The 23,747-nt window shown below is 51.9% G+C and overlaps 1 long non-coding RNA gene across 1 annotated transcript in view; it reads right to left on the bottom strand.

The window, feature by feature from the left end:
- LOC127203799 (uncharacterized) overlaps nucleotides 1–11,925 on the bottom strand; it is a 42,175-nt gene extending 30,250 nt beyond the window's left edge. Inside the window, exon 1 of the long non-coding RNA XR_007832384.1 lies at nucleotides 11,808–11,925. This is a non-coding gene — a long non-coding RNA (uncharacterized LOC127203799). The remainder of the gene's footprint in view (nucleotides 1–11,807) is intronic.
- Nucleotides 11,926–23,747: the final 11,822 nt, after the last annotated feature.

Here is a 23,747-nt window from a genome sequence, read left to right as displayed (position 1 = left end):
TTCACAGTCCTCCCTTGATCTCACTGCAGCCGCACAGGGGCAGCCCTAAACAGCACGAAGCGGCGGCCTGCCCCCACAGTTACTTCTTGTTTGGTTTCTTTTTCTGGGTCTCCTGTCCTTTGTCTCCTCTGTTTTAGCACCACGGTATTTGGACATTTTCACTAGTTTGTTTATCCATCCTCTTGTGGGCAGGGCCAGAAAGGTACTCGTTTCTCAGTTAGGAAGGTTTAGTAACCAAGAAGAGACTTGATACCCTATGAGCATACACAGGGGGAGGAGGTCCCCCTCAGTCACAGACATAGGGGAGGGGAGTAAGGGGAGAATGGGAGGGAGGGAGGAATGGGAGGATACAAGGGAGGGGATAACAATTGAGATGTAATCTGAATAAATTATTAAAATATATATATTTTTTTAAAAAGATGGTTTAGTAGACGAAGGACTGGCCGCCAAGCTAGATAACCTGCATCCCACTCCCAGGACCCACACGGCAGAGGAAGCCAACTCCCTCCAGCTGCCTGCTGAACCCCATGTGCATAGCACAGCACACATATGTGTGTGCAGGCGTAAACATGCACACGTGCACACACACCAGAAATACTGTGTCAAAGCCATAATGCCAGATCGCTAAGGCCGTCGCCAGTGGATCACAAGCTCAGGGCCCTCCCGTGCTAGAGAGCTCAAGGCCTGTCTTGAACTTAGTGAGATCCGGACTCAAAACGAAAACTCTCGAGAGGGTTCAGGCGAATGGCTCAGTGGCAGCATGCTCCCCTAGCATGTGTGGGCCCTGGATCCCATCCCAGCACGATAAAGAAAGGGAGAGAGAGAGAGATTGCTACATACAGTGTTTTCATGTACTTTTAGGACAAGGTCTCTTTAATATTAAGTAAGCTGAACTAGTCTCAACATCTTAATTTAGTGGCGGCCTTTTAGAAAAGCGGGTGCCGGTCAGTATGGCTCTCCTGTCATGCAGAGGTCCTGTCCTGAGCGTCAGTGCCCGAGGAGGGGGGCGCTTAAGCGTCACACACACAGAAACAGGAATCAGAAGGAACTGTGCTAACAAGAGTTCCAGGTGCAGGACTCAAGGTGGCCTCAGGACAGCTGCGACAGCTGCAGTGATCAGGTGTTATTGTCACTCCCTCTAGTGGGTGGGGACAGAGGGTATTTCTGAACATGTACATTTTCACCTACTCCACCTCCTTGGTGAGATGTTGCCATTTAAAAAGATTAATTTCTTCTTCAGCACACATCCCCCACCCACCCATCTGTCTCCTGAAGGAGGCAGGATTGAAGGCAGCGTGAAGGTGTGGGCAGCTGCCAGAGCCTGGGACAAGAATAAGCCCAGAACAGATTTCCTTGTCTTCTCCACCACCTCCACAACACACACCCCTTCCCCTCACTGCACCCCAGAAATCATGTCAAGTATCCCAGTCTGCCTGGCCATGGGCTCCAAACAAAGCAGGAGCAGCAGCTGCTCTTGGTGGGCTTCTCCAAGCACAGCTGACAGTACACAGGGCCTCTCCCAGGCACACATGGGACACAGCCAAGGCCCTACAGAGGCCATCGGGGACACCTGCCTCAGCCCCGCCTCTCAACTGCAGCCTCATCAGACCAACACATGCAGCCCTCCCTCCCTTCTCCGGGCCCCTGATGAAGCTGCTCTCACCCAGGCCCTCCGCGCACACGCTGCTTTCCCTAGCTAGGGGGCTGTGCACTGCACTTGCTCAGCCCAGTCCTCACTCTTCAGAGAAACTTTCCCTGAATCTCTCTTCCCAGGACAAGGATACTTGACACTTACAGCTCAGCCTGCCCCTCCCCTGCCCAGGAGCCCCACAAGGTAGAAGCAGTGTCTGCCCTGGGTCTCACTGTTTCCAGCCCTGAGTACCAGATGTCACAGGGCCAGCCCTGCCTAGAACGTTAATTAATTCCAGGAGGGCTAATAACTAGAACCACGGCTTCTGGGCTCCAGATCCCCAAGTGAAGGTAAAGAAAACACTCCGCATTCACTACATCCCTAATGTGGTGTCAGCACTGGCACCAAGCACGCAACAGACGGCCAAGGGTGACCAAACAGAACCCCCGCTGTGGGAGGAGAGGGCAAAACATATACGCAAACTATACAGCACATTCAAGGTACCCAGTGTCACGGAGAAAGACAGCATACATAAAACCAAGGGGAGGGCACAGAACGGCTCCTGGAGATGGTGACATCTGAGCAAAAATGTGAACTACAAAAGCCACGTGGAAAGCTGGAAGCATTCCTCAGAGGACAGAAGGTTCTGGAGTGAGAAAAGAACCAGGAAGCCAGGCCCGGCATCTCTGGGAAAGAGATGGAGACCCCTGGGCCTGACACAGCAGGGTGAGGGGCTGCCCACGGACCATTCTGCCTCTAGTGCAGGCGTGCAGGCCTCAGGGAGAGGCCCCATCACAGCCTTCCTTTGCACTGCTCCTGCCTCACTTGGGGACCACAGGAACCACCCCTGATAGGAAAGAGGATGGAAAGTGTTTAGAGTATCCAACAGCGGAGGCTAAACACATACAGTGGAAGGGACTAAACTTGTGCCATTGGACTCCTAAGCTTCCCACTTCCAGAGACTTCTCACGTTGTTCTCACTGGCTGACAGCGTCATCGGCATCACTGCCCCCCCTGGTCTCCCATGCAGAGCCTGACGCACGGGCAGACCGTGGGCGCTGAGCACCTGAACTAACGCTGGCGTGCTGAAGAACCACATTCTCCCTCTTCTTTAGCGGTAATCGCTTAGCGCATAACAGGCAGCTGTCATGCTGCAGGTGCAGCGCCCCATCCGTGCCCATCCCTCCCTGGAAACAGGCATGCTAGGTGGCAGGCTGAGTGACCGCAGAATCCTGCTGCCCCTTCCCAGAAGCTGCCTGGGGCTCCTCTAGACATCTGCTTCCTTGCTGTGAGACAGGCCTAAGCACAGAGAGGACTGACAATGTCCGTATGCTACCTCAAATGGCTACTTTTTAGACCGGGTATGGTATCGGTCAAGAGACTGAAGCAGGGGGATCTCTGTGAGTTCAAGACTAGCCTGGTCTATTCAGGGAGTTTCAGGCTAGCCAGGGCTATTCAGTGAGACTCTGTCTTGAGAGAGAGAGACAGAAGATGATAGTTTTTACGACCCTACGTTGCCATGGGAATCCACTGAGGTATGCTCAGGGTACAACTGGGGACGTGACAAGCCTGGGGGATGATGGCAGCTCTTACAGAAAGGCAAACTCGGAAACCCAGCACCATCCAGAACCCCGGCCAAGGCCATTGAAATGGCTTATTAACGTAGTGACCAGGGTTGGGATGGGGTAACAAAAATGACTTGGAACATGCCTGTATTCACTTTATTTATTTATTTATTTAGACAGGGTTTCTCTGTATAATATCCCTGGCTATCCTAGAACTCACTCTGTAGAGCAGGCTGGCCTTGAACTCACAGAGATTTCCTTGTCTCTGCCTCCCAAGTGCTAGGATTAAAGGCGTGCACCACCACACCCAGCTACACTTTGTAAAATGAAATACCATCTAAGGGAGAAGCACAGCTGAAGCACAGACTACCCCAGGCCCCACTCCAAGGTACATGGGTGCCAGTTTGAAAAGCTGGGCCCTGAGTGAGCCCCTCCACAAAGCAGACGATGGCTGGCTCCGTGTCCACCCATCTCCCACCCACTCAGGCCACTTCATGAACCCGCTTCCCGGGCCTTCTCTGACGGGGGGTGAAGGCCCAACTCTGCACTCCCAAGCTCCTGCCATTTGTCCTTTCCTACTCCCTCAGGCCCAGCCACCCCAGCCAACTCTGCTGGGCTCAACCTCCCAACCTTGCCCACCCACTCCTGACTCCCTTACAGCCTGCTTTCCCCTCAGGAGCTTCCCAAGCCCCTCACTGTCCCCTTCCCAGGCCACTCACTGTCCCCTTCCCAAGCCACTCACTGTCCCCTTCTCCCAGGCCACTCACTGTCCCCTCCTCCCAGGCCACTCACTGTCCCCTTCCCAGGCCACTCACTGTCCCCTTCTCCCAGGCCACTCACTGTCCCCTCCTCCCAGGCCACTCACTGTCCCCTCCTCCCAGGCCACTCACTGTCCCCTTCCCAGGCCACTCGCTGTCCCCTTCCCAGGCCACTCGCTGTCTCCTTCCCAGGCCACTCGCTGTCCCCTTCCCAGGCCACTCGCTGTCCCCTTCCCAGGCCACTCACATAAGGTAACAGGTCATCTCTGCTCCTCTGCTTAGACTGGGTGCTATCCTAGGCAAGCATACAAGACATAAGAAGGACTCAATAAAAATTTATTGAGAGCACAGAATATAAAAATGAACCAACTAGGGCTGGAGAGATGGCTCAGCAGTTAAGAGCACTGTCTGCTCTTCCAGAGGTCCTGAGTTCAATTCCCAGCAACCACGTGGTGGCTCACAACCATCTATAATGTGATCTGATGCCCTCTTCTGGGCTGCAGGTGTACATGCAGGCAGAGCACTGTATTCGTATTAATAAATACTTCAAAAAAAATGAACCAACTAGGCATCATAATGCACACCTTTAATCCCAGCTCTCAGGGGGCAGAGGCAGGTAGATGCCTATGAGTCAGGACAGCCAGGACTACATAATGAGATCCTGCCTCAGATAGATAGATAGATAGATAGACAGACAGACAGACAGACAGACAGACAGACAGACAGACAATTTCAAAATAGCCTGTTTTGGGGGGCTGGAGAGATAGATGGCTCAGAGGTTGAGAGAACTGACTGCTCTTCCAGAGGTCCTGAGTTCAATTCCCAGAAACCACATGGTGGCTTACAACTATCTGTGATTTAATGCCCTCTTCTGGTGTGGAGGCATATATGCAGACAGAACACTGTATATGTAATAAATAAATCCTTTTTTTTTTAAAGCCTGTTTTGTTTTGTTGATTTTTTTTGAGACAGGGTTTATCTGTGTAGCCCTGAATGTCTGGGACTCACTATGTAGACTAGGCTGGCCTCGAACTCACAGCGATCCACCTGCCTCTGCCTCCCTAAATGCTGGGATCAAAGGCGTGCGCCACCACCCCTGGCAGCAGCCTGTTCTGTAATTGTCTCTGCCAGGTGTGGTGGAATACAACTGCAGTATCACATTTCGGAAGACCAGCCAGGGCTGCCCAGGCTCGCATGTGGCACACAGACTTATATGCAGGCAAAACACTCATATACATAAATTTTAAGCTCGAAACCCTAGCACTGCAGGGTAGAGACAAGACAACCTTGTCAGGAAGCTTCAGCCTCAGTGAGAGCTTCTCTCAAGGCAGCCAGGCAACAAACTCCAGAAGACCCGACGAGGGTACGCTAACCCATAAACTCAAGTGAATACGCCACTCACCAGCAAAATAAGCAAAGCTTGGCATGTGTCACCGTCTGCCCCAGTGTCTCATCTACTAACTGGGGGGAAGAGCCCTTCCCACACCCCACGATGCCACGCATGGGTACAGTGCCAGTGCACAGGGCACACACAGGAGCACAGTGTAAGCCAGCGTCACAGCTCATCGGGCCCCACACACTCAAACGTCAACCCATTCCTCCAATCACAGGCACAGCTGCCCACTCTACAGTCCTTCTCTGCTCTCAGGTGCCGCCAACTCCAGCAGCAGCAGCTCGATCAATCAAGTACCCTCTCAGCAGGCTGGTGCTTTCTTCTGTGTTAGCCTCCTGAAGCCTCCCATGACCCTGCAGGGACACTGGCACGCTTAGCTGAACAAACTTCACCTCAGAGACTGAACCCAGGAGCTCAGGGCTCCACAGCAACCTCAAAATGCTAACGCCACCCCCAAATTCAACCACCAGCAGAGAGCGAGGAGCCAAAGAGCAGGTCCTGGGACAAGAAGAAGCGCACGGCTGCCCCACTGTGTCCAGGAAGGCCATCCAGGTGGCAAACGGTCAAAGGCTTGGTTTTCTGGCCTCACCCTCAGAAACCACATCGGTAGATGCACTTCCCGGCGAAGGCAGCTGGATCCCAGCAACGTGCCGAAGGGCCCTCTGACATGGAGTCTCTCCTAGGCCAGCCTGGCTTGCTGTTCGTGCACAGCTCACCCAGAGCACAAGCCCTGCTGTGGGTGCCGAGCTGGCAGTGGGTCCTACCCCAAGAGACTAGGCTGAGACCCCACCCTGCAGCCCTCCCACACTAGCGTCCTCCCTCCCTCTTGGTCCTGCTCCTAGGCTGTCTCCCCGAGCTGGGCCTCTCGCTGCTTGGCTGGCTGTCCAGAAGAGTCTGCCACGGAACCACCCCACCATGCAGCCCAGAGGCCTGGTGGCTGAGGGCCTCTGCACAGAGCTCTGGGAAGCTGGAGAGGCCCACGGAAGGGCGGCCCTGGGTTCTCCAGAGGCCTGACTGAGATCAACCACAGAAGACGCCTCTTCCCATCCCCCCATCCCTGGGATCTGAGTAGACCCTCAAGAGGTTCACTCTGCTCTCTCCAGAGCAAGCCTTGGAAAACACACACCAGGGCTCCTGCTTACGGCACCCAGCCTTAGGGATGAAGCTCACTGGCCAGACTAGAAGACACCTTCACTTAAGCCACTAAGCCCGGCATGACCCTTCCTGTCAGTATGACAGCTAGCCGCACTGTTACTTAGCAACAGCGGCTAGCTAGGCTAGTCGGGGATGCATAGACAAGTCAGTCCATTGAGTCCCCACCTTGATCCCTAAATGTAACAGTCACATCATGGCCCTGGGGAACACAGTGTGAAACCACAGAAGAGGGAGACAACCAGTAGGTCTCCAGCAGAGCAGTTGTGAGGCAGTCATTCTCTCACGGGGGAAGTGGGAGGCGTGTGCAACAGTGCCCAGGCCCAGGCAGAAGCTTGAAGACATCCAAGGCCAAAGTCACCACCCAGCTGAATAAATCCTCACACTCCAAGTTCCTTCCCAGGCTGAGGAGGCAGCCCACACCCCTTTCCCTGGCCACGGGCGCTCACCCGATCACACAGGCCTCTCTCCCTGCTCACCCTCCCACCACACTCCACGCCGTGGTCTGCCTGCTGCTCCCGGGCTGCCCTCCTCTTACCCACACGCTTGTCCTGCCTTACCCTACTTCACAGCCCTTCCCTGTCGCGAAGCCTGAAGAAGCTACTGATGGTCCTGTTGCCTCATCTAAACTCACCACCTAGCAGCTAACCCACTCCTCGCTTACCCTTCTGTTGGTCTCCTTCGGCTCCACAAAGAACTTCTGTTGTGTAGACAGGGTCTCACTATATAGCCTTGGTTAGCCTGGAACATACTACAGAGCTCAGGCTGACCTGGAACCCACAGAGACCCACCAGCATCTGCCTCCTGAGTGCTGGGGTCAAAGACCTGCCACCCCACATCTGACAGAATAGGACTTTGTCGGTACCCCAGTACTGCCAGTCTCCCCACCACCCCATGGCTGTGGAAAGGATTCAAGAAAAGCACCCAAAACAAAGGTAAGCACCAAACCTGGGTCTGGGAAGGATCCGGCACTTGCACCATGGGAGGCACTAACTACATGAGAGGACGGAGGCTAAGGAGCTGCACCTGTTAGCTTACCTGCCCGCAGGCCACCTTGCGGCGAATGAAAAGAGGTTAATGTCAGCCCTACTTTCCTCCTGAAGTCCCCTGACAAGCTTCCACAACCTGGCTGGGATCCTTAGGATCCTGGGGAGGGGTGGGGATTACAATTTGCTACGCCACGCTTAGCACACAGCTGTCTATCACTTGTGTCAAACAGCAGCAGCACCTGCGCTTCCCTGCTGCCATCTGAGGAGGGAATTATCCTGCCTGGGCTCAGCTAAGGAAAGGCTTCTAGAAGGCTGCAGCATCTGCTCAGAGCCACACGCCCAGCACCTGGAAGGCTGGATTTGAACTCTGTGCTTAGAACAGCACCACGGCCTTTTTGAAAACTGAATAATGTGTTTGTGCGTGGGCATAATTGGGGGGTGGGTCACGCTGTGACATGCGTGTGGAGGGCAGAGGCCAACTCTGTGGAGTTGGTTCTCACCTTCCACTTTGATGTGGGTTCTAAGGATTGAACTCCTTTGTAGACCAGGCTGGCCTCGAACTCACAGCGATCCGCCTGCCTCCGCCTCCTGAGTGCTGGGATTAAAGGCGTGTGCTATCACCGCCCGGCTCCCAACACAACTCTTTACAGAAGCTGGGACCAGGACACTGGATGTCTGGATGGAAACTAGACAGAGTTGGATCCCTAAACACCTGAAGGAATCAGAAGCAGAGGATGAACAGGGCAGGGGCCTCAGCTCCCTAACCGTTCTGAGTGTCCACTGAGACTTCCGCGGTGTGGCACCACGGCAGAAGCTTTCTGTCAGGGAACTCACTGGAGGAGAGGGCATTCAGGAGTCTGCTGCACGGCATGAGTGCTGCGGCCCCCGTCACACGGCCGGAAGAGCTCATCCTCATCCTGCCTTGCCCATGGGTCCACAGCAGCAATTGGCACCTTCCCGAATGGCTCTCCTGCTAGCTCCTCCTGTGCCCAGTCTAATTCATAATTCAGTTCTGTCCCCAAGTGTTTCCAGCAAAATCAGAAATGCTGAAACTGCCAAGGACAGGAACACTCACCTCACCTCAGCTTGGAGCGGGAAGCAGGTCCCCAGGACAAGAATCAAGATGGCCGAGACCCACTACAGCCTGGGACCTCTTGAGCTACTAAGAGGATGGTACCCAGCCTGGCCTCCAGGAGATCTGATACAGACCTGGAAGTAAGCCCGTCCTCCTTCAGGCTTCAATTTCTGACTTTACTAAAAATAAAAATAAAGAGCCGGGCGTGGTGGCGCACGCCTTTAATCCCAGCACTCAGGAGGCAGAGGCAGGCGGATCGCTGTGAGTTCGAGGCCAGCCTGGTCTACAAAGTGAGTCCAGGATGGCCAAGGCTACACAGAGAAACCCTGTCTCAAAACAAAATAAAAATAAAAAATAAAGCCGGGTGGCGGTGGCGGCGGTGCACGCCTTTAATTCCAGCACTTGGGAGGCGTATCTCTGTGAGTTCGAGGCCAGCCTGGTCTACAAAGTGAGTCCAGGGCTACACAGAGAAACCCTGTCTCAAAACAAAACAAAACAAAACAAAAACAAAAACAAATAAATAATAAAAAAGAAATAAAACAACAACAAGGAAACAGTTCTACCCCACTCTTAGGACTCTATAAAGTAAATACAGCTGTAGGTGCACAACGGCCTGCCACATGCCCAGCGTGATGGGACTGACTTCTCTCATCAGCCCATGCTACCCACTAGCCCCCGTGACTCCATTAAAAAGGAGAGCGCGCTTCTTACTGGCGTGGTCCCTGTGCCTCCCACCACGGCGCCGAGGGTGATGCCGCAGCTCATCAGCCTCATCTTTAGCTCTCGGGTTCAGGTGCAGCTACATGAGCAGGTGGAGGGTTCCATTACTGGCTTTGATGAGCACACGAACCTCGTGTTAGATGATGCAGAAGAGATTCGTCCGAAAACCAAGTCAAGAAAACAACTGGGTTGGATCATGCTAAAGGGAGATAACATTGCTCTGCTCCAGAGTGTTTCCAACTAGAAATGGTCATGCACCGGAGAAGCTGAGAAGGCAGTTCAGTGGTTTTAAAGGTGTCTTCTGCTCCTAGAATGGCCTGAAATGTTTATCTGTCTTGTTTCGTGCCCCTTATCCAGTGATAATAAATGCTGTGAGATTGTTTTTGTTACCAAAAAATAAATAAATAGAATAAAAAGGAGAACACATGCACATTCCAACTTAGCCGGGCGGTGGTGGCGCACGCCTGTAGTCCCAGCACTGGGGGAGGCAGAGGCAGGTGGGTCGCTGTGAGTTCGAGGCCAGCCTGGTCTACAGAGCAAGTCTCAGGACAGCCAAGGCTACACAGAGGAACCCTGTGGGGAGGGAAGGAAGGAGAGTGTGACACCAAGCCCCGCTACTCTAGAATACAAGGCATCCTGCACAGTGTGTGGCACACTGGTCTCAGTGAGTGAAGGTCTGCCATCAATTTCACGGTCATTACTTTTATTGCTCCTGTTAACTCTACCGGGCAAAGCCTCTAGAAGCTACTAGGAAAGAAGCAGAGAAGTACATCCCTAGTGGAGAAAAACCCCAGAGAACACCCACAGCCTCAAACCACGCCTGGACCTTTCTCTCTGGGACCCATGACGCATGAACACCTGTCAGCATAGACACCAACGCTACTGTTGACCAATGGCTGCTGTCTGTCCCCTTGACCACATCACCAGACTGGTCAGCTAGGTCAATCAGGGGCTGCGGCCAACCCTCCAGGAAATCTAACCTAGGGCAAAGGTTACAGGGCAAGCCAAGGTCACAACTGGCCTAAGGAACAAGGACACTGGCCACGCACTTCTGGGGTTCTCTGCTTAGGGACCACAGTGAGAAGCAGCTAGGTCTGTGGGGAACCTACCAGTCCCAAGCACTGTTAAGTAGCCATCCTCCCTAGGCCAGACCAAACTGGGTAAGGTGAACTCCCCTCCAAGTCCCCTTGGCCTCTCCGAGAGGAACAGCTGGGCAGACATCACTCAACCTCAGCAAGAGGCCAACTGCTGTCACTCAACTAGTAGGAGCGTCAACAGGACAGGAGACTGAGCTGCTGGCAGAGAGGCACAAGCTGCCACGTGGCCAGGGACAGGGAAACTGTGGTCTGGACTGGCCCAGGAGGCCCTGTACATCCACGCACACGACAGCAGGCAGCACCTCAACTCTCAACTTCTCCAGGAACTGAGGTGTAAACAAGCTGAGAATCGGCCTGATCTGAAAACTCTGTTGTGTTTTTCTAGCAGAGGCCTGTCATCAGCCCCCCAAAAAGTCTCCAAATGAGAGGGATAGGACCCCCAAATTCTGAGAATAAAGACGCGCCCTCCCACCCCCAACTTGCTCTGGAGAAGAGCTGGCCCTCAAAACACACCTTCCTCCCCAAAAGGTCCGCACAGCTCCTTAAACCCAAGCCCGATAGTCCCTCCCTTTCCTAATAGGGAGCCAGACCAGAGATCAGAGAACTTCAGTGACTTCTGAGACACATCTCCACCCCCGGAAGGAAAGAACTTGCCAAAAGGATGTCCCACACACCTTAAAGAGAAATAATCTGTGAAAGTTCTGGCGTGGAGAGCAGGCAACTCCGTGATAACCAAAAAAAAAAAAAAAAAAAAAAAGCACCCCAGTAACGAGCCCGTTCTCCCTAAAGTCATTAAGAAGTTCAATAAAGGGTGAGCTGAGTGTAAACGCCCACCGCTGCACATTACAGGAAGCAGAGAGCGCTCCTCGCCCACTCGGCATCACACCCCTAAAAGTACGCCCCTTAACACTCACTCGGGCCTCCCAGCACTCCGTGCCTCAAATATGATAAACATCGCAGCCCTCCTCCTCCTCCTCCTCCTCCCAGCCCCGCTCTCCTGTAGGCACGCGAGGGGCTCTTGTGCTTAGGTGGCACTGCCCTGACGGCCCCATCGCGGCCACCCTTGGTACAGACCCCTCTCTCTCCAGGAGCTCCCAACCTAAGCGCCCTACAGCAGCGGCGCCCAAAGCGCCCGAGCGGCACAACCCCCTACACTTGACACGGCGGGCCCCGCACGGCAGGAGCCGTCTCCCCGGACGTCCCCCAGGGCAGCCCCCCGCCGCAGTGGGACGGACCACCGCCCCTCCATCCCGGAGCCGCGGACCAGCCACCCGGACTCAGTTCCGGAAAGGGGGGTGGGGGTGGGCACCAGGCCCGTGGTCCCCGCCCGCGGGCACGGGTGGTACGGCCCAGCGAGGCCCCGCGGGGGGCCAGGACGCGACCATCGCGGAGGGGAGGGCGCTTGGGGACACGCGCTGGCGTACTCACCTGTCACCGGCGGCCGCCCAGCCTCTCCGGCCGGGCTCTACCCCCGCCCATCGCCACGCTGCGCTCCTTCCCGCTCCTCGTCCTAAACAGGCGGCGGCAACGGCGGCGGCGGCGGCGGCGGCGACGCCTTCTCAGCGCCCAGGCCCAACGGCTCGCGCGGCGCGGCCCCCCCCCCCCCTCCCCCCAGCCCCCGCTCACCGCCCCCTCCCCCCCGTCGGCCGGAAATACCGCCTTCGCCCCCCCCCCCACAGCCACAAACAGGAACTGACGTAGGAAGACCAAGGGAATGGCCTCAGAAAACATCAGACCGCAAGCGCGGGGGCAAGGAGGAGGTGGGCTCAGAGCAGCGCGCCTGCGCACACCAGACAACGCCTGTGGTGGTAATTCTCTTTTTTCTTTTCTCTCTTTTTTTTAAAAGAGCCTCGTTCCGCGTTGGAGGGAGAACGTTACGCACGCGCAGTGGGACACCAATAAGTTGGCTTTCCCCGAAGCCCGAGTGATTATTTCCCGGCAGTCCAAGAACGCTTTGATCTTGTTTTACTCTTGCTTAGGCTCCTAGTCCCTACGCCGACGGTTGTCAGCTTGGGAGTCGAACGACCCTTTCACGGGGGTCGCATCATCACAGATAACTTACACTACGGCTCATAACAGTAGCAAAATCGCAGTTACGAAATAGCAAGGAAATTTTATGGTAGGTGGTGAGCACAGCACGAGGAGCTGTACTAGGGGGTCCCAGCATTAGGACGGCTGAGAACCACTGTCCTAGACTCTTTCGTTTTTGGTTCCACTGTGGAACCCTAGCTGTCCCTGAATTCGCCGACCTGGACCGCGGCCCGGCCGCTAACTTCTGAAGGCCCTCCTACCCCAGCAACTCAAGTTCTGGACCACTACATCCAGGTTCTAAAAATATATTGAAAAGTTTTTCTTTTTTCATGCTGAGAGCCTGTTGCAAACTCTGCCCCTCCCCCTAAAAAGAATTCACTACTTACCCAATAAGACGTATTAGTTATATTTCAGCTTTTACCACAAGATGGCGCCATATAAACTGATCATCCCTACTACTTTTTCTAGGGAAATGTATGGTATTGCTCTGGACAGTTGCTGCATGAAAGTCCTTATATGATATCTGAGTGATTTATGTGAAATGGACAATGGCAGCCTGTCTCAGACAGACAGACACACACACACACACACACACACACACACACCCCTCTCCAGGTTTGTGATCTAGCTCAGTTGGTAAAGTGCTTGCCTAGCATGCCTGAGTTTATGCCCAGTCCTATTACATAAACTGAGTTTGCTGGCCAAAGCCATAATCTCAGCGTTTAGGGAAAAGAGGCAAGAGGATCAAAAGTTCAAGACCAGCCAGGGCTACATTGAAACTTGTCTCAAACAAAACAAAAACACTTCTAAAGGTCATCAAGGAAAAGTCAGAAAAAGGTTACAGACTAGAGGAACAGGCCGACGAGCCAACAAACTTGCCGATCCTGTCTGCCCCAACTGGACAACACAAATGCATCACGGTACTGGCTAGAACCAAGCAAGTCGGGTATGGGCACACACCCAGATTCCTAGTATTTGCAAAGTAGAGGAAAAGGATCAGAGTTGAAGGCCAACTGTGACTGCACAGCAAATTCTAAGGCTTACCTGCCATACCTGAACCTCTACGGAAGACACAGATGTGGACATCAGCCGACAGCAAGCCATTGGAATAAACTGTGGGCTTTAAGACACTGCTACATTGTAACTGATACTGTAACTGCTGGTAGTTAAAGATGTTAGCAAGGGGAAAATGAAGCGTGAGAGACAAGGTGACACTGTGCTAGCCTGGCTACTTTTTGGGAATTCAGACTACTCAGCTGAGTATGGTGGCACAAAACTGTAATCCCAGGCCTTAGTAAAATGAGACAGAAAGGCAGGTTCAAGGCCAGCCTGTATTTTACACGACGAGATGCCCATTTCAAAAATACCAACACAAGGGCTGGAGAGATAGCTCAGAGGTTAAGAGCACTGGCTGCTCTTCCAAAGGTCCTGAGTTCAATTCCCAGCAACCACATGGTGGCTCACAACCATCTGTGGTGTATATGCAGGCTTAGAACACTGTGTATATATGATAAATAAATAGATCTTTAAAAACAAAACTAAGGGTTTGGGGGTGTAGCTCAGGGGTTAAGAGCATTTCTTGCTCTTACAGAGGACCCAAGTTTGCTTCCCAGGACCCACATGGCAGTTCACAACCAGCTGTACCCCACCTTCAGGGGATAAGACGTCCTTATGACTGCCACAGGTACCCACAGATATGCACACACATACATGTAGTAGGTAATAAACCTCTAAAAATAAAAAATTAGACCTGGGTGTGGTGGCACACGCTTTTAATCCCAGCACTTTGGAGGCAGAGACAGGCGGATCAATGTGAGTTCGAGGCCAGCCTGGTCTACAAAGGGGAGTCCAGGACAGTCAAGGGTACACAGAGAAACCCTGTCTTGGAAAAAACAAACAAACAAGCAAAAAACAAAACAAGTTAACTAGGTATGGTAGTATCTGTCTTTAATTCTAGCATTGGACACAGTCAGGTACAGACACAATGTATGTGCACCACACACACACATAAAACTAAACTAAACTTTTTTTTTTTTTTTTTGAAACAGGGTTTCTCTGTGTAACAGCCCTGGCTGTCCTGTAACTCACTTTGTAGACCAGGCTGGTCTCAAACTCAGGAGATTAACCTGTCTCTGCCTCTCCAGTACTGGGATTAAAGGTATGTACCATCACTGCCTGGCTAAATAGTTAAAATTTAAACCAACAAAAAAACGCAAATTATGTAGGGGCAGGGTGATGGTGCAGTGGGTATCAGGGCTAGAGCAGGATTAAAAGCATCAAGGTCACTAGTGAGGAGGAATCAAGCTTGGCAGATGAGGAGGACAGGACTTGAAACAAAGGGCAAAGCCCACATCAGCAGGCTCCTCTGGCCAGCCCTCAAGCAACTACCCCGACAGCGGGCCCTCATGCCAAGCACCATTGCCCTTCCCCCATGAACTTCTCGCCTTTATATTTCTATCTTTGTATATACGTCTTGCATTCAATTCTTTTTTAGTTTTCGAGGGTCTCTCTGTGTAGCCTTGGCTGTCCTGGACTCTCTCTGTAGACCAGGCTGGCCTCGAACTCACAGCGACCCGCCTGACTCTGCCTCCCGAGTGCTGGGATTAAAGGCGTGCGCCACCACTGCCCAGCGCTACTCAATTCTAACGGACTGAATAGTGGGTAAGGAAGGGCAGGTCTAGTGCAAGGGGAGAGAAATGGTGGGCCCAGACCTTCAAGGCCGAATACCTGAGGCAGGCCTGGCGACTGTGGCTCTGCTCAGTTGGCCCTCAGTTCTGGAGCACACTGTTTCTGCTTACTCACCTACTTAAAACGAATAAACCTGACTGCCTGTTGGCTCCGTGTGTGTGTGTGGGAATTCTCCCTTAGGAGCACAGGAACTGACACTGGGGCTGCTGTGGGGTTAGGAAACAATGCGGGAGGAAGTAACTCTCGTTATCAACGACTGGGGACGGGCACACATAAAAAAGGGAGGAAGAGGAAGAGGAGGAAGAAGAAATAACCCAAAGAAAAACAATAGAAACATTGGCCTAGGACGCTGCCCTTCCCTGGCCCCTTGGCAAGTTTCAGATCCCAAATGGAAGGCTGGGGTTGTAGCGCCGCTGGCAGGATGCATACCTACATGTGTGAAGGCCTGGGGTGATGCCCAGCTTCACAGAAGCCAGCTGGGATGGTGCCTGCCTACAATCCCAACCACTCGGAAGGTGGCAGGAGGAGGATCACGGAGCTCGAAGCTGTTCTCTGCTGATAGGGAAAGTAGAAGTTCTGGGAGTCTTGAGACCCTGTTTTTTGTTTGTTTTAAAGAAAGCTATAATGCTGAACGGGGGTAGGGGTTGAAAGGTCGCACCCTGCTCTGCGCCTCTCTAACAGGAATTCTCTCTCTCTCTCTCTCTCTCTTTTTTTTTTTTTTTTTTTTTTGGTTTTTCGAGACAGGGTTTCTCTGTGTAGCCTTGGCCATCCTGGACTCACTTTGTAGACCAGGTGGCCTTGAACTCACAGCGATCCACCTGCCTCTGCCTCCGGAGTGCTGGGATTAAGGCGTGTGCCACCACTGCCCGGCTTTAACAGGAATTCTCAACCTTCTCTATCCCGCGACCCTTTAGTAGAGTTCTTCATGTTGTGTGTCCCAACCTTTTCATTGTTGCTTTGTAACTATAATTTTGCTGTTATGAATTGTAATGTAGCTTGTATTTTCCAATGGGTCTTGGGTGAGTCCTATGAAAGGACCCTTTGGCGATCCCCACGGGGCCGCGACGCACAGGTTGAGAACCAAGTACTTATGTGCTTTGCTGCTCGGGTTGAACCCTTTTAAACCTTTCTATATTTTGGTTTTGTTTTTTTTAGACTGTCTCACTCTGTAGGGCAGTCTGGCTACAACTCAAAGTGACCCTCCTGCAGTGACAGGACTTGACCTTTTGTGACTATGAACATGTTTTTATAGCATTCCTATTACACACATTAAGAAACTACCTTTATTTCCAGAACTCAGGAGGCAGAGGCAGGTGGATCTCTGAGTTTGGGCCAGCCTGGTCTACAGAGTGAGTTCCAGGACAGCCAAAGCTACCCACAGAAACCCTGTCTGGAAAAACCAAAAAGAAAATCCAAATAAACAAACACACACACACACACACACACACACACACACACACACACACACACAAACACTGGGGCCTAGAGAGATGGCTCAGTGGTTACGAGCACTGAGTTTCCGAGAACTCAGGTTCACTTCCTAGCACCCACATGGCAGCTCACAACTGTCTGTAACTCCAAGATCTGACATCCACAGACATATATGCAGGAAAAACATCAATGCACATAAAATAAAAATAAATTATTTTTAAAACTCTTAAAAAGAAAAAATTACCTCAGATCCTGGTTTTATTTTGCAATGCTGGGCATTGTCCTTGTGCCTGCTACACAAGTGCCCTGCCACACACACACACACACACACACACACACACACGTGCCCTGCCACAGACACACACGTGGCCCTGCCACAGACACACACACCTGGCCCTGCCACAGACACACACACACACACACACACACACACGTGCCCTGCCACAGACACACACGTGGCCCTGCCACACACACACACACACACACACACACGCACGTGGCCCTGCCACAGACACACACACACTCACACACACACACACACACGCGCGCGTGGCCCTGCCACAGACACACACACACACACACACACACACACACACACACGCGCGCGTGGCCCTGCCACAGACACACACATGCAGAGCTACTCCAGCTCCCCGTCTCTCTGAATTGATCTGTCTAGCCATTTGCACCCAACTAAGAGAAAATAAACACAATTCATCTCAGGAAATTCCTGAAACTGATAGAACTCACAAGGCCACTTGCCAGTTAGATAAGCAGTTCAGACTAACGAAAAGAGACACCAGCTGAGGTATCTGTTAGTACAAAGAACTCCAGAAATGGGGATTTTGTGAGTCATCACCCATGCTGAGTGAGGTGTATTTTTGTTGATGCAGCTGCCTTTGGGTCACCTACGTTCCTATAAGAAACCCCAATAAACTTCTTGGTTCGTTAATTTGGATTTTGGTGGAATGATACTTTGATCTGCTCTGCAACCCTATCTCCCCAGAGAAGGTGACATAACGCTACTTCATGTTTGTTGTTGTTTGAAACAGGATCTCCGGCTGGAGAGATGGCTCAGGGGTTATGAGTACCGGTCACTTTTCCAAAGGTCCTGAGTGCAATTCATCTATAATGAGATCTGGTGCCCTCTTCTGGCATGCAGGCACACATGCAGGCAGAACACTACACGTAATAAATAAATTTAAAACTATTCTTTAAAAAATAAAGAAACAGGGCGTCACACTGTAGCCCCAGCTGGTCCCAAACTCAGAGCAGCCCCACGGTGTGTTTCCCAAGTGCTGGGACTATAAGCATGAAATCGCTCACCTAGTTGGGGTGTTTGAGACAAGGTCTCTCCTAGCTGCCCACTACAAGTTGACTAAAAGGAAACCCACAAATGTGAAAAGGTGTCCCCAGGAAGCTGAGGTCACCGGTCTGCCAGCCTTCGAGATTCAAATTTAACTGATCCTCTAACCAGCTATGTCAAGGGAAGGGAGGCCAAGTGCTGAGAGAACTACCTGACACGCAATAGCTCCAGAAATGACAGACGAGACCTAGATGGATGGATGGATGCTGGAGGTGGGAGCATCCCAGAACTCAACAAAAACAAACAAGCCAGGCGCGATGGTACAGTCTCAGCTGAAGGGAGGTGATGGGAAGGTCAAGGGCAGCCTTAGCAACTTAGTAAGAGCCAGCCTCAAAGTAAAAAATGACCCTTGAGACCCCACACCCACATGTGGGGCATAAGCCACCCTCTTCCCAAGCACCTGTTTGTCTTGTTGGGTTTTTTTGTTATTGTTTTTGTTTTTCTGTGGTTTATCAAGACAGGGTCTCTCCATGTAGCCTTGGCTGTCCTGGACTTGCTTTATAGACTAGGCTGGCCTCAAACTCAGAGATCCACCTGCCTCTGCCTCCCAAGTGTTGGGATTCAAGGTGTGCACCAGCACGCCTGGCTCTGTCTCTTTGTTTTAATGTTCATGCTGAAGCTATTTAAATCTTTCTGTATTTTATCTTTGGCTTAAAAAAAAAGGCTGTCTCACTTGCTCTGTATAGGGCAGTCTGACCTAGAACGCAAGGTGGTCCGCCCATAGGTGTGCACTAAACTAGCTTTAAAAAGGTGTGTGTGGAAGGGTGAGTGTGCAGGGTGTGTGTACGTAGAGGCCAGAGGTCAATGTCAGGTGCTTCTCAGGAACCATCCAGGTGGGTTTCATTTGTGTACATGTGGCATTTAGATGTGCACGAGCACAGAGTGTCCCTCTTGACACAGGGAGTTGGGGCTCGCTGATGCGGCTAGGCGGGCTGGTCAGCGAGCCCTCTCCTCTTAGTGCTGGGATAACAAGCAGTAGCCTCACTGGGGTTTTATGTGCGTGCTGGGGCTTTGAACTCAGGTCCTCCTGCTTGGGCTGCAACTACTTTCCCAACTGAACTATCTGTCTAGCAGCAAAAGGAGATTTAGTCAAGATGGCCATGCTGAGAAAGGAACAAAGCAGTGGACAGAAATGGTAGTACACACCTTTGACCCCAGCACTCAGGATTAAAGCCAGAGGCAGGCGGGTCTCTGAGTTCCAGGCTAGCCAGGGTCACACAGAGAAACAGTGTCTCAAAATAAAAATTAAAATAAAAAGGGGGAGGCCTTGAGAGATGGCTCAGAGGTTAAAAGCACTGTCTATTCTTCCAAAGGGCCTGAGTTCAATTCCCAGCAACCACATGGTGGCTCACAGCCATCTATAATGAGATCTGGCGCCCTCTTCTGGTGTGAGGGTGTATGTGCAGGCAGAGCACTGTGTACATATGATAAATAATACCAAGTGTGCCCAGGACAGCCAAGGCTACACAGAGGAAACCTGTCTTGAAAACAGCCAAACAGGGTTGCGGTGGCACACAGCTTTAATCTCAGCACTTGGGAGGCAGACGCAGGCCGATTTCTTTGAGTTCGAGGCTGGCCTGGTTTACAGAGAAAGGGGGCGGTGGGTGTGGGGTGGGGGAGAGAAAGGAAAGAAAGGAACAAAGTCCATCTTCCAGATCCTGAAATGAGGGTAAAGTTTAAAGAGAAGGCAAGAGCTATGTATAACTAAACAGTCGGACCACGGTGTGGTCCTGCACACCACCACTGACCCACAGTTGCCTGAGCTGACGCTGTAAGGCGGTTTGATAAATTGTAAATTTCTTTCAGGAGCCAAACACTTTTTCTAATAAAGTCCAACTTTGCTTTAAAAGAAAAAAGAAAAGTAACGCCAGGCATAATGGCCTGTAAATGTGGCATTGAGGAAGATCCCACTTTCAGCAGCAGGGACTCCGGGCAGTCAGGGGTCAGGGCTCGGCTTGGGCACTTGAAAGGCCAGAGACGGGCCTAGTAGGGAGCTTGGGGATTACAGGAAGTGCTGCAGTCTGAGACTGGAACCTGGGGAGCTGCTGTAGTTTGAGCCTACAGAGCACCCAGCTCCAGGTGCCAGGCTTGGCTTGGGAGTCCCCAGCAGCCAGGAGGAAGAGGCCAGACTCGTCAGGGTTACCCTGGAGATAGCATCATTGAGCTCCAAAAGTGGAGACGCAGAAACTGAGAAGAGCAACAAAAAGGATGAGGAGTACAAAGTGATGCGAATCCTCCCTGACCTTGTTGGCTGGGCGGTCTGTAACCGACGGAGGCTGAAGTCAGGTGCACCCCTGTCAGCAATGTGACTGGTACTCTCACAGTCATGGCTGCGGTTCAGTCAACAGTGTTACCATACTCGACCAAATGTAACAGCGCGCCAAAGGATTTGCATGTACGCAGTTTTTAGCCAGTCCTGAGGACTCCCCTAGCTTGACATGAGTTCCTGTTTAGAAGGCGACAAATCAAAGTGATCCTCAGCTGAGCCAACAGACCAGCATTTCCCATGAGCTGGGACCGCAAACCACAGTGCTTCCCCTTCTCCGTGCCACAGTGGCTTCAGCAGCAAGTCCCAGGCTGTTCTGCAAAGGCTGGGTTAACATGTCATGGCCATCCTTGATCAAAGAATATACGCTTGCTTAGCATGTATGAGCTCAAACCCTAGTACCACAGGGAAAACGCTGAAATTTTAAGCCAGGCACGTTGATACACATTCTGCAACCCCAGCACTTGGGGCGTGGACGCAGGAAGAACAGGAGTTCAAGGCTAGCCTCGGCCAGTGTAATGGCTGGTCTTGCTTATCAACTCGATTACAATCGGAAGTAACTAAAAACCAAGAGGCTGGGTACACCTGTGAGGGAACGGGTTTTTTGTTTGTTTGCTTTTTCGAGATGGGTTTCTGTGTGACAGCCCTGGCTGTCTTAGACTCACTTTATGGACCAGGCTGGCCTCAAACTCACAAAGATCCACCTAATCCCAGTACTTGGGAGGCAGAGGCAGGTGGATCTCTCTGAGTGCCAGGCCAGCCTGGAATACAGAAAACAAATCCAGGACAGCCAGAGCTGTTACACAGAGATATCCAGAGAGAGGGAGGGGGTGGGAGAGAGAGGGAAAGAGGAAGGGAGAGGGAGAAAGAGAGAGGGAGAAAGAGGGCTCTAGCCCAGGCTGGACGGCCAGGAAACAGAGGCAGAATAGCTCAGGGATCTAGGATAGAAGCAAGGGGTGGCGTGGGAGTCAGTGAAATGATTCCTGATGATCTGCTCTACTATACATCAGTGCTTAGCCCAACTGTCACCAGAGAGGCGTCATCCAGCAAGGGATGGGAGCAGAAGCAGAGACCCTCAGCCAAACACTAGGCAGAGCCATGGGGCCCTGCAGAGGGAGAGAGGAAGGAGCCAGAGGGGTTGAGAACACAGGCCACAGAATCAAGCAAGCAGGACTCATAGAGACTCAAGCGACAAATGTGGACCCTGTATATACCTATACCTATGCTTGCATAGCTTGGTGCTCTTGTGGGGCTCCTAACATTGGGGGGGGCGGGGATCGGACTCTTTTGCCTGTACTTAGGACCCATTTCCCCCTACTGGGCTGCCTTGGCCAGCCTTGCTATGAGGGTTTGTCTTATTGTAATTTGTTACACCGCCATGCTTGGTTGCTCTCCCTAGGAGGCCTACCCTTCTATTGTTCTGTTTTAAGGGAAATAGAGGAGTGAATCTGGGGGAGAGGGTAGGGGGTGGAGGTCAGGAAGTAATGTATGAGAATTTTAAAAGGGGGGGAGATTCCTTCTGAGTACTTAAGAGCACTGACTGCTCTTCCAGAGGACCCTGGTTCAATTCCCGGCACTACATGGCAGTTCACAACTGTCTGTAACTTTAAGCGCTGACACCCACAGACATGCATGCAGGCAAAACACCAATGCATATGAAATAAAATTAATAAATTATTTTTTAAAATTGTTTGTTAAAGGCAGGCCAGAGTTCAGGGCCAGCCTAGTCTACAAAGCAAGTTCCAAGGCAGCTACACAGAGAAAAACCTTGTTTTAAAAAGAAAAAAACAAACAAGCCAAAAAAATTGCTTATGTGCATGGGTGTTTTGTCTACACAAATGTCTAGGCACCATGTCTAGGCCTTGTGTCCTCAGAAGCCAAAAGAGCCACCAGATCCCCTAGAATTAGTTACAGATGGTTGTGAGTCACCATGTGGGTGCTGGGAACTGAACGGAGGTCCTCTGGATAAGCAACCAGGCAGTGCTTTTTTGTTTTTGTTCTTTGAGACAGGGTTTCTCTGTGTAGCCTTGGCTGTCCTGACTTTGTTGACCAGGCTGGCCTCGAACTCACATCGACCCACCTGCCTCTGCCTCCCGAGTGCTGGGATTAAAGGTGTGTGCCACCACAGCCCCCCCACCCCCGGCCCCTGGCAGCGCTCTTAACCATCCACTTCTCCCACTCTTGAGATCGGGTTTCTTTGTGCAGCCCTAGCTGTCCTGAAACTCAGTCTGAGGACAAAAGCAGCTTCCTCCTGCCTCTGCCTCCCGAGCGCTTTGATGAAAGGCGGCACCACCATGGCCCCGCCCTTTGTGTTTTTAGAGGCAGGCTCTCACTACTTAGCCTTGGCTGTCCTGGGACTCACTATGTCGGCCGGGATGGTCTCAAACTCAGAGCGATCCGCCTGCCTCTGCCGCCCAAGCGCTGAGGTTACAGGAGCTCACCAAGCACGGGTGGAGTGGAGTGCAAAGTTTGGTTTCTTTAAAAAACGCAGTTATGGGGCTGGAGAGATGGCTCAGAGGTTAAGAGCAGTGGCTGCTCTTCCAGAGGTCCTGAGTTCAATTCCCAGCAACCACATGGTGGCTCACAGCCATCTATAATGTGATCTGATACCCTCTTCTGGCCTGAGGGTATACATAACAGACATAATAAATAAACAAATGTTTTATGTTATGTAAGCATGATATGTGTGGGGGTTTTTGTTTTGGGATGGTTTTTGGTGTTTTTCAAGACTGGGTTTCTCTGTGTAGCCCTGGCTGTCCTGGACTCCCTTTTTAGACCAGGCTGGCCTCGAACTCAGAGATCCACCTGCCTCTGCCTCCCGAGTGCTAGGAATAAAGGCGTGCGCCACCACCGCCCAGCACTTGTGTTTTTTTTTAAAGATTTATTCATTTACTTTATGTATGAGTGCTCTGTTTGCATGTGTAAGAGGGAATCAGATTCCATTATAGATGTTTGAGCCACCATGCATTGCTGGGAATTGAACTCAGGACCTCTGGAAGAACAGCCAGTGTGCTCTTGATTGCTTCCTCTCCTTAACTCTTTAAAAAAAAAGTGCCTCTTCTTATTCCCAATTCACCCAACCTGGGTGAAACCCAACCTGGTTTGTCACCTCAAAACCTTACCATACAACTGAAATGGTCCTGGCCAATGCCCCCCACACCCCATTCCTTTAGGTAGTACTATCTCAAGACAGCTGAGGGCTGCCAGAAGCTGGCTCACACAGCATCCCAGACAAAGTTGCAAGAGAACCCAGAGCTCCAGGCCACCTGTACCACACAGTAACATGCTGTCTCAAGAGAGAGAAGGCTACTGACGGAGCATTCACGTAAAGCCCTGGGCCCAAGTCTCCTGTACCACACAACACGCTGGCATAGTGGCAACCGCCTATAGTGTCAAGGGAGATTAAAGATTAGAAACTCCTTCAGCAAATCCTACCGGCATGCACCACCACTGTGGGATAACAATTGAGTTGTCATCTGAATAAATTAATTACATTAAATAAATAAATAAATAAATAAACAAAAGATTAGAAACTGGAAGAAGGCTGGGTGGTGGTGGCGCACGCCTTTAATCCCAGCACTCGGGAGGT

Source organism: Acomys russatus, chromosome 19 (assembly GCF_903995435.1).
Source record: "Acomys russatus chromosome 19, mAcoRus1.1, whole genome shotgun sequence".
NCBI lineage: Eukaryota > Metazoa > Chordata > Mammalia > Rodentia > Muridae > Acomys > Acomys russatus.
The sequence above is the reverse complement of the archived record's forward strand: the minus strand, read 5'-3'. Positions and strand labels throughout refer to the sequence as shown.